The sequence below is a fragment of the Melopsittacus undulatus genome, chromosome Z (assembly GCF_012275295.1).
Source record: "Melopsittacus undulatus isolate bMelUnd1 chromosome Z, bMelUnd1.mat.Z, whole genome shotgun sequence".
Taxonomy (NCBI): Eukaryota; Metazoa; Chordata; class Aves; order Psittaciformes; family Psittaculidae; genus Melopsittacus; species Melopsittacus undulatus.
In genome coordinates this window covers 84,222,257-84,233,472 of record NC_047557.1, presented here as the reverse complement: position 1 = coordinate 84,233,472, position 11,216 = coordinate 84,222,257, and positions in this window count along the sequence as shown.

The window sequence follows — 11,216 nt, the reverse complement described above, 5'->3', positions numbered from 1 at the left end:
TACATACAGCAACAACTACTTAATGGTGACAGAGTTCTGTTTTGATTCTTCTGATGGTGGTATTTTAACATGAAGCATTGTGTATTTTGTAAAAGCAAGTAAATATATAATAAAAGGAGAAGCTCTCTTCTTTTTCCATGATGACCAAATTGAAGAAGTTAATCCATTGAAGTACCAAGTACCAGGCAACGAAGATACCAGTACAATTGGTAACCTAAGTATGCATGGTTTGTTGATTATTCTGATTAACCCAGAGATGATTCTCTCCTGGGGAAAAAAAAAGAAAAAAAAAAAAGCTGGTTTTATGGTAATTATTTAAAGCATTCAGACACTGAAATCTTTTGCTTAAACAGCAAGCTAGCACAATGTGATCAGTTGCATTCTAAATTTTCACAATTTTAAATGTGCCATGATCACATTGCCTTCCCAGTAGAGCCAGAGGTTTGTATCAGTTTCTGTGTTGTAGTAACTACTGTAGTAATCACAAGTTGTTCTTTGAGCCAAATGTATGCATGCAGAAGTTGTTTGTTTTCAAATGTCCCATTTTCAGTCAGGAGTACATCCAGAATGGTAAATAGGATGACCACTCTTCGGATCAGGATACTTCAAAATCTACCACTGAGATCTGTTGGTGTCGGAAAGGATCTGTGTGTATGATTGCTGCAGTGATGGGGCTTAAGAGTCATTCCACACAGTGAAATGTAATCACTAAAATATATACTACTGGTACTGCTGAGTATTAATCTATGTTTTCAAACATATTGTTTCTGGCATATTCCAAGATTACAAGAGAAGGTCTTGTTTGGGCCCCAGTGGGAGGTTGCAAAGGAGGTACATGTGTGGGTGGAAGGTCAGAAATAAAAGATTTTTAATTAGTTTTACAGTTATTTATGGAGGCTCCCTCCCAGAAAGCCCATAACATTTGTTATTTCAACTGCCCAAATACACCACTGAGTGTAACACAGCAGAGAAATATTTTGGGTTGAACTCTTTCCTGTAAGTTAATCAGCATTTGTGCTTTTAGAGTAATGTAAAGTTTGAGGTTCCTGATCTTTTTTCATCTACCAAGTCAAGTTTAGCTTCAAAGTACTTTTTTCCACATGATTGTTGCCACAAGTAGATGATGTTTCGTCAGAGACTGACACTGATTTAATTGACTGTTCGTGTTTAGAATGGCATGCTTGAGAAGCCACAGCCATGGCCTGAAAAAGGTTTAGTCCTGCCTGAATTACTTATTGCAAATTAGCTGTGTTGATTTGTGGGCATAAGTAGGTGTTCTTGGAGATGAACTTTGAAAAGTGGGTCCTAACTTAGAACAAATTTTTCCTAATTTCCAGGGCACACTTGTTATATAACTGTAGCATATAAATATGTGTTGTGTAACTATAGGAAGTAGCTGGTGTATGTAAGTAGCTTAGGAGAGGCCCAAGACAGGAAACAAGCCAATATACATTTGCCTGTAGAGATCAATGTTGATTGCAAAACCAGTCCTTTGCTCAAAAATGGTTTGTCAGAGTTCTCGCAATTGAAAAGAGGGATGAAAGTGGTAAAACAAGGCAGTTATTTGGTTTCTGAGAAATAGTCACAGACCTAGAATTAGAGCTCTTGTTTGTTGTTGTTCTGCTTTGTTTGTTTTCAGATAATGTTGCAGCACAGAAAATCCTGGGATGTAGAAAAAGAATGATCTGTAAATCTGCATTTAAGTAACAGTTGACTTCAAAGACTGCCTTTCATACTGGAGAAGTATTTTTGGAACATAAATGAATTCGCTTTGAATATATTTAGTTTGTATTCATACCTCCCTTCTGTCAGTTCCTTGTAATTTCATTGATAATATGTAGCAGCTGTGTATTTAAAAACAGTGTAATGATGACATAATTAATATGCCAAACAGCATGTGAAGGAACCTTGACAGGTTTGTGGTTTACCAACATAGTTGTACAAGATTAGGCTGGAGCTCTCAAGCCAACCTACATGAGTGGGTTACTTAAACTCTCTTAATGCTGAAGATCAAGCTGTATTATCAGCTAAGCAAGCAACAAAGTCTTACTATCTTCACTGCTCACCAGTTGGGCCTCTTTGCCTTAGTGGATCCAGTCATAATTCTCCATTTGTTTCAGAATATTAACTGCAGAGAATAATTTTGATCTTGGCTACAGAATTATTTTTTAAAATGCATAATACAGTCTGAGATACAAAGGAAAAATATTTATAGGAAAACTGGAAGATGGAACAAAAAAAATAGAACACAAGATTTTATATGTTTACAAGAGGATTTTATCTTTGGGAGGATGAAATGGCTTTATCTTGTATGTACTGGTCTTATGACCTTTTACCCAGTAGGCTTTCCCATCAAAACAGATCAATAATCCTCTTAAGCAGAATGAATAGTGTAACCAGCTGGTGGTACCTGCTTTCAGCATCCTCTGGGAGTTCAGTAGTCTCAGCACAGGCCCTGGCCAGCTTGAAAAACAACATTTAGTACAAAATGCATCAGCAGTATTCAGGAACTTCATGGTTATTTTGGCTGTAGAGCTGAGGAGTGAATGAATGTGACTTGTAAATATGCCTCTCTTCCCTAGGAAAAGGTCACTCATTTCAGAGTAACTGTGTAGTTTATGGATTATCCTTGTCACTGGGTATCTCTGTGATAGTAGTCTGCTACTTGGAGCTAAAGCGGTTATTTCTCTTGATCATATTACAATCAGCTGTCTTTCTGGTGTGGAAAGTGTGATGCTAAACTGCATAGACACAAATGTGGTTTTTGTTACCTGTATCCAAGACATACTGGAATTTGAAGTTCTGCTTTGTGTGCTGCACTGTATAGCCGTATGTCAATACATGAGGTTTCTGGTCTCTCGATGTATCAGCTGAACACCTGTAAGTGTTCAGAATTCAGAATAAAAATTAATGCTCTCTTTGTGAATTCCCTTCACTAGCGGTAATCCAGAGGCTTTATTTCTTAAGTTTTGCTGGTGAGCTTACTGCACATAGCGGTAATTATCGGAGATAAAAATCTACTGTACTTTGACTCCCGTTGATAGTAAAGCTCATTACACCCCCATTATAATTATTACCCTTCTTATGTATACCTCGTTAAACACTTCAAAAGCAGGCATCCAGGGGATGATGTTTTAAGAACCTATTTAAGTGATTAGGATGAATTATGTAAGATACTAACAGTATGTTCCCTCTGCATCACTTAAAATCTTACAAAATTTGGGGTGCATAATAATCAGAATGATACAAATAATGTGATTTGGTCTAACAGTTCTCTGATTCCAGTGTGCACTGCTCCACTGATGCAAATCTACCTCTGGGAGTAGTCCTGTTAAAGGCAATACAGGAGTACAAGCTGTGGGCAGCAAGCAGATGGGATCTCTACCTGTAATACTCCAGTAAATGGATGTCCTATAAAGTGTAGCATAGGCAAGGGGCAGTTAGGAGAGGTAGAAATGCAACTAATAGCTAATAAAGGTAACTTGAAAAAAACAATAAAACAGCCCAAACCAGACAGACATTTGTTGTGTCATCACTGAAGTTGTCTCATTCATAAACACTGACATATTTGTGTATGACAACATTAGGTATGTAGTGGTGATAAGTATCAGAAACGTAGCATTCCACGACTTTACCCCTTGTTCTTTGACAACTGTCCTGTTACATGCAGGAGGGAATGCAAACTTACATTAGCAATGAATTTTATTTCAGTGCTGAAAAGATTCACTTCCAAGATCAAAATCTTCAACGTAAAGAGGCCTGCTTTTCTAGTAAAGGCAACTGAAATATTTAGGAATGTATTTTAAGCGACTTAAAAATTGAATTCTGAAGTGAATCACAGTGCAAAGTAAGACAAGGCTCTGTGGGTTTAGATGATGCAGCAAAAGTCTTTCCAGCTTTAGGCATTGCTGTTAACGATTCTGCTGCGTGGAATGCTGTGCTTCTTAGCACTGTCGTAACCCTAATAATTTATACATAATTGTACATGTCTGAGAATGCTCTTTGACAATAATGGACTGCACAGTCTAAGGAATGGAACAAACTTGACAAATACATTGATGCAGGTCTTGTAAAAGCAAAACCTTGTTTTACTTGCTGCATAGAACTGGTTGTGTAAAGGCTATTAAATCCAATATTTTTGAAGCTAAAGTAAGTTGCTTTCACTGTGAATATCCATCTGAGATCTGGTGGAAATGAAAAAAAAACAGTAGTGCAACATTTTGTTTCTCTGACCATATTTTGACCAAATTTTAGTGCAATTTTTTTTTTTTTTTTTCTTTCTGTGGGATAGTAGCATGCTTGCTTTGTCTCCAGAATGTGATATTGAGTTGTCTATAGTAGACAGAGGTTTGGAGTCAATACTTCTGGTTCTCTGAAATTTTATTATTTGGATTGAGATCTTATTCAGACTTGTCTGTCATTCTGGTATATGGGAAATGTCATGCGTGAACTATCATGATCAAGATCTAACCTGGAAATGCCATGCATTCATGCGTATAGCTTCTAGTTACTTATTAAGTAATAGCTGTTTCAATTAAACATTTTACTTCCAGTCACAATAAGAAAAATGGTAATAGTTTGATTCAGTAGAAATTTTTAAAAGCATATTAAATATTTAAACAAATTTATTTCTGCTGATGGCTGAGAGAGGCATCATCTGCTGGTGATCACACGGGAACACTGCAGGGATTCCTTTTAAATATGTAAATAAACTACTCTGTCCCTCCTGTTCCTTCTGGGTCTAAAACACCTGCTGATTTCATTGTAGTTGCAAGAGTAATTAAAAAATGGGGGTCAGGGATGTGGAATTAAGTCTCTGTAGATTGTTCTGATATTTACAAATGCATGTAATAACAGAAAAAACAAACAGATATGGTATTTTTAAGGAAAATAGAAGTCCACAGAATAGTAAGGTGAGCTTTATATATACGTATGCATAGCGTAGCTGCTCATTTTCACTCGTAGATTGTTGTTTTCCTTTTAAATTCTTGACAGGTTCTTTTCTGGTTTATGGTGCTCTCTGATGTAGTGGCACAAGTATTATAATGTTCTGTATTTAGCATAGTTTCTTCTTTCTTTTCTAAATGCAGACCACTTTCAGTAACACCATGACAATTTTGATATTTCAGGGTGTTTTACAGATCAAACAGAATTTTGTCCAGACTACAAAATGAGATTTCTCTTTATTCTTGTTTAAAGATACAAAATCTGGCTCAGTAATAAAGATTCCCCTCTTTCTACTTCCCCCTTCCATCCCTCCCCACCCACCCCCTGATTTTGTGTTCACTTTATTCTACCAATTCCACCCCCCGAACTCATGCACAAAAACCATAGTGATGTATGTGGAATACTAATCTCTAAAACATGGGACGTGAAGAGCTGGATGCACTCAGATGTGAGACAGATTCTGTTCTACCAGCAGCAAATCGGGAGATCCTTGGGCAATTTAGTGGAGAGTGCCAGAAACCTAATTCTCAAGAGGGCTGTGTTACCATGCTTCAAAGGATGCTGTGGGACTGAATGTTGCTTCCTGTCCTGTTTCAGGAAGGTGTCCAGAACATCCAGAGCATGTTTCGCATTTTTTCAGGATGGGTTGGAAGGGAAACAGGAAGGACCAGTGTTTTCTGCATACCCCAATGCTTAATAAACAGATTTCTTTTTTTAATGCTGCAGGTGTCTAAAAACATGCAGAAGCAGAGTCATGTAGTTAGTACAGTAAGTAGATAGTAAGTAGATCCTTGGCATGGGTCTTATTAGGTATAATGTGTTGTTCTTCCAGAGGCACACAGCATGGCTTCTCTAGGGGGAAATCCTGCCTGACCAATTTGGTGGCCTTTTATGATGGGGCTACAAAAATGATGGACAGGGATGGAGTAGTTGTCATTTACCTGGAGTTGTGCAAAGCATTTGATACTGTCCCACACAACATCCTTGTCTCTAAATTGCAGTGTCATCAATTTGATAGGTGGGCCACTCGGTGGATAAAGAACTGGCTGGATGGTCACACTCAAAGAGTTGTGGTCAACGGTTCAATGTCTGGCTGGAGACCAGTAACAAGTGGTGTCCCTCAGGGATGGGTGTTGGGACCGATCTTGTTTAATATCTTTGTTGTTGACATGGACAATGGGATTGAGTGAGCCCTCAGCAAGTTTGCCGATGACACCAAGCTGTGTGGTTCGGTTGGTATGCTAGAGGGAAGGAATGCCATTCAGAGGGACCTTGACTCACTTGTGAGGTGGGCTGATGCCAACCTCATGAAGTTTAACTGTGCCAAGTGCAAGGTCCTACACCTGGGTCACAGCAATCCCAGGCACAGCTACAGGTTGGGCAAAAAGGAAATTCATGGTAGTCCTGCGAAGAAGGACTTGGGGGTGTTGGTTGATGAGAAAATGAACATGACCCAGCAGTGTGCACTCACAGCCCAGAAAGCCAACCGTATCCTGGGCTGCATCAAAAGGAGCATGACCAGCAGGTCGAAGGAGGTGATCCTGCCCCTCTACTCTGCTCTCATGAAAACTCACTTTGAGTATTGTGTGCAGTTCTGGTGTCCTCGACATAAAAAGGACATGGAACCGTTAGAACAAGTCCAGAGGAGAGCCACGAGGATGATCAGGGACTGGAGCACCTCCTGTATTAAGACAGGCTGAGAAAGTTGGGGCTATTCAGCCTGGAGAAGAGAAGGCTGCGTGGAGACCTCATAGCAGCCTTCCAGTATCTGAAGGGGGCCTACAGGGATGCTGGGGAGGGACTGTTCATTAGGGACTGTAGTGATAGGACAAGGGGTAATGGGTTGAAACTTAAACAGCAGAGGTTTAGACTGGATATAAGGAAGAAATTCTTTACTGTGAGGGTGGTGAGGTACTGGAATGGGTTGCCCAGGGAGGTTGTGAATGCTCCATCCCTGGCAGTGTTCAAGACCAGGTTGGATGAAGCCTTGGGTGATATGCTTTAGTGTGAGGTATCCCTGCCCATGGCAGGGGGGTTGGAACTAAATGATCTGAAGGTCCTCTTCAACCCTAACGATTCTATGATTCTATGATTCTGTATTACTCCAAACAGTGAAGAGTTTCACAGTTACAACATGGAATGAGGCTTCCTAGAATAAACCTGCACAACATCTTTTCTGTGCTTCCTTAGGAGTGGTTTTGAGACAAATCACCAAACATTTTATAGGTTTAAATACTTAATTTGTGAGTATTTGAGAGATAAGTAGCTTTGTAATACCTGAGCAAAATTCAGCCATGCTTTATTGTAAAGGTGGAAATAAATGTTTTCTTAGAGCACAAAGTGATTGGATGGTATGTTTAAAAAAATCATATATTGCTAAATGTCTTTCTGGCTTGCTCTGCAAGAAGAAATGCAAATATGAGAGGATTGTTGTGCTTCAGTCTACCAGTGCATTACAGTGAAATGGATTTACAAATAAGTAAACTATTTTTGCTTGAATTTGTTACCACATTGTCAAAGTTGAAAGTGAGTGCTCTGGGTTGGTTGGGTTTTTTTTTTGTAGTAGATGCATATTTATCTGTTTGAAAACTATGTGACAAAAATACCCAGCCAATCTCGTAACAATTTAACCTTAAATACGTCTTGATTTTGAATTCTTGCATGTCTGTTAGAGAGGCTGATATGGTAACATATTTTCAGGAAAAGTATTTATACGTTGAGTTTTGAGGAATGCTGATTCTTTTTTGACTATCCACCATACAGTTCCATGTCTGTGAATCCTAAGGAAATACACCTTTGTCAGTAGAGTAGGAACTTGTGAGTTAGGGAGTCAGCTTACAGGGTTTCCATGAAAACTTAAGTTACAAAGGCTTTAGTTTTTAAATTTTCCATATGCAGAACATGAATAAATGTATTTTAATTTTCTTTATAGAGATAGCTGTGTATTAATTCAGTTGTATTGTATTTTAGTTTTCTTTATTTTGAGAACTATAGGTGAGCTTTCTTTTTTACAGAAGAATAGATATTTATGGCAGTGATTTGTTTTGGATTTACTGTAGGCTAAAATAACTTAAAACCACTTTGGAAGTATAAAAAAATACCCACTCTGGGGGAAATCAATTAACTTTATAATTCTATCAAGCCATACTGAACTAACCAGAAGCCTGAAGGCTTAAAGTGCTGCTTGAGAAAGTACAGCTTTTAATTTTACAGGGAGCCTATGTTCCCTGATGATTTATGGCCTAGGCATGGCTACAGTCAGGCGTTTTGAGGTTTCACATGGTGAAAGGTGAGTAGGAAAAACTTTATCTCCAATTCTGTCTTGGGCACCCAAAGCTGATGTTGTTCCATCTCAGTAATATTTGTTAAACAAACTATCTACAAAGATCAGATTTATTTAGCCATTATTCAGTTACTTCAACTACTGTAAAATAGGAGGCTAAAGCTCACTAAAAGGTGATTTTGTAAATAGAGCCCATTCCATTTTTATTGTATAAACAGAGCTCAGTGTCAGATTCATGAATTTGTGTGCTGTAGTTGTCTCACTACTGAAGTACACCAAATAAGGTCTCAAAATAGAGGGTGTTTAGCTTTCCAGCTACTGAGTGAGATGACCAAGTGGTCAGATGATTTTTTTATTTTTCGTTTGTTTAAATCTTGCCTGATAGCAAAGCCTTTTGTGAAACCTTAAAGCTGTATAAAGTATATGCTGTTATTTTCAGCCATTAGAGGATATGCTGTTAGTTCCATTTCTTATCATTCCTAAGGCCATAAATATGAATTAATAATTTGGCAATATGTGATTGTGTCTTGAAGTTCCCATATGGTATGTATATGCCTCGTCAGTTTAGGTCTACAGACTGGTATCTGTGTACTTGCAACATTGATGCAAAGAACAGAATGCACAAAGTTTTGGAGGTGTATTTTAGGATTTGGAGTTGGATTGATCGAATTCCTGGGTTTGGGTTGGGTCTGCTGGGAGCCATTAGCAGATAGCAGAGTCGGTGTGTAGACCAGTTGCTGTATAGACCAGTTGTTTTCTGCAGTACTGAATTAGTCTTCAATTTTCCATCCATTTTGAAAGAAAAAAAGAGACAAAACTGTCATATGTTAGATAATTTTTAATTATAATATGTTAGATATATTTTTAATATGTTTCCATACATTAACATAACTGGATTGATATTTTGAGTTTAAAATTTTATCTTACTTAATTTAGGTAGCAGAAGGTGTATAGGTATGGGTTTTGGCCTAGGAATATGATCTGGGACTACCAAATTGAGATGCTTCTGTAAATGAGAATCTGTTGCGGTGCCAGATTTAATTGTAAAGCACAGAGCAAGTTTTACAATCTCACCATAAGCAAATTTTCAGCTCTGGATAGAAAAACTCCCATTTAGGTTGAGGAAGTACATGGGATACCATCCCAGCTTGAAACTTAATTCTTCTGCTAAGGTAGAGGAGTGGACTAAGAAGTAGACCAGCTACAGCCAATCTTAGGTCACATAAGCCACATTACTACCTCCCATTCTCTGTGGGTAGGCTGTCACAGAGAGACAAAGCTGCTTTTGTCGCTATGTAACCTATTCACCATCACAACTCTGCACTTTACTAAATATGCCCCAGGCTTGAGCTTGTGGGTTTGTGTTTGGTTTTAGGGTTTTTTTCCCCCTGTAGACATGTACTTAACTGCTGACATCACTGGTATCCAGTGAGACTTGTAAGCTCACACTTATTTAATATATTTTTTACAGGTTTGTTCAGTTAAGCTAGACATCTTGTTTATTATGGCTTCCTGCCTGATAACAGCCTATGGACATAAGAGACGTGCTGCAGTCACCAGGCAATGTTTTACTACCTTTTTCAGAAAGATGGAAGAAAGCTTAGGGAGAAACTGGTAAATGAACGTGTCAATGGCAAGTGTGCCAAAACACTTTCCTTCTACCCTTCTCCTTCTAACAAATCCTTAGTGTGAATGGGTACTGCTTTTTATTCACCACTGTCAGTGATACACTGAACTCAACTTCTATCACAGTGGATCCACATTTTTACTAAGTTTTTCTAGTATTTTCATAAGCTTTAAATTGTTATTGACTGAAGTGAAAGTTAAGGTGAGCCAGTGAACATTGCTTAAAAATCATTTACCCTTCATCTTGGGATGCTTCATGTAATGAGTCCTGTACAGAATGACAGGATTTCAGTTAAACATCCAGCTGTGAAGTGATCACAAAGGAACACAGAAGTGTCTCCATTAGAGCCAATGACACCCTGCATCTCTGTAATTACAGTCAAGTAATCAAGCATGGAAAACAGTTTACATGTATTTTGGAATACTTTGTTTTCCAGAAGGTAGGTAGTTGTTCAACTGGCCTATACTTAAAAACATGAATAATAATAATCAAGGGAAAGAGACTGAATGAAGAAAGGAAGAATGTATGAAGTGTGTGTGGAAGCAAAACCAGATGAGACTGGAGGAAAAGAGAGATTAAACTGTGGTTTGTATAATAAGCAAGGAAGAGAGCCTGAGTGAGAATTTTCAGTTCCTTCAGATCTTTGCCTGTTCTCAAACAAGACTTTTTGCTGGTTTGCATGGTGCAGTGGTAGCATTCTTGTAAGCTGTACTTCTCTGCTTCAAATTTCAATGGCAGTGATGAAAGAGAGCTAACAGAAAGTCAACACAGTCTAAATAAACTGCTTTTATAGAATCCAGGTTTAGATATGTACTGCTATGACTTTCACTGAAGAGCAAGCAATTGTCAGGATTCACGAAAAACTAGTTATAATGGATATATGTGAATTATTATGTGAAGTTACCCATAAAGTAACTTTCCAAATCAGTCACTTCAGCAGTTTTAGTCTGTTCTTAAAAAATATCTGTTCTTGCAGTGACTTACATGTTTTTTTTTTAAACCTGTTGAGATATTAGTGGCAAATTTGAAGAAATTTTAGTTGCTTGAATTTGAAAATATATTTGAGTTTTCTAAGAAAAGTGAAGTTAAAACTTTTCTGACCATTTCTAGACTGTCCATGTAACCTTAGTATTGTGAAATGTGGTGTTCTTTGCTTCATTCCTCCATCATTTGTTGACTTGTATTGTCCTTTACTTAGTTCACGAGCTATGTTGGAGCTAGGAATATCACTTTTGAACTATAATGTCTCTAGCGTACTTCTGGGGATAATTATAACCATAGGAGTCTTTGCAAGCTTTCCGGATGTCTGTGCTATCACTAAAGTTGAGCTGTTCTATGATGGCACAATAATTAAAAAGA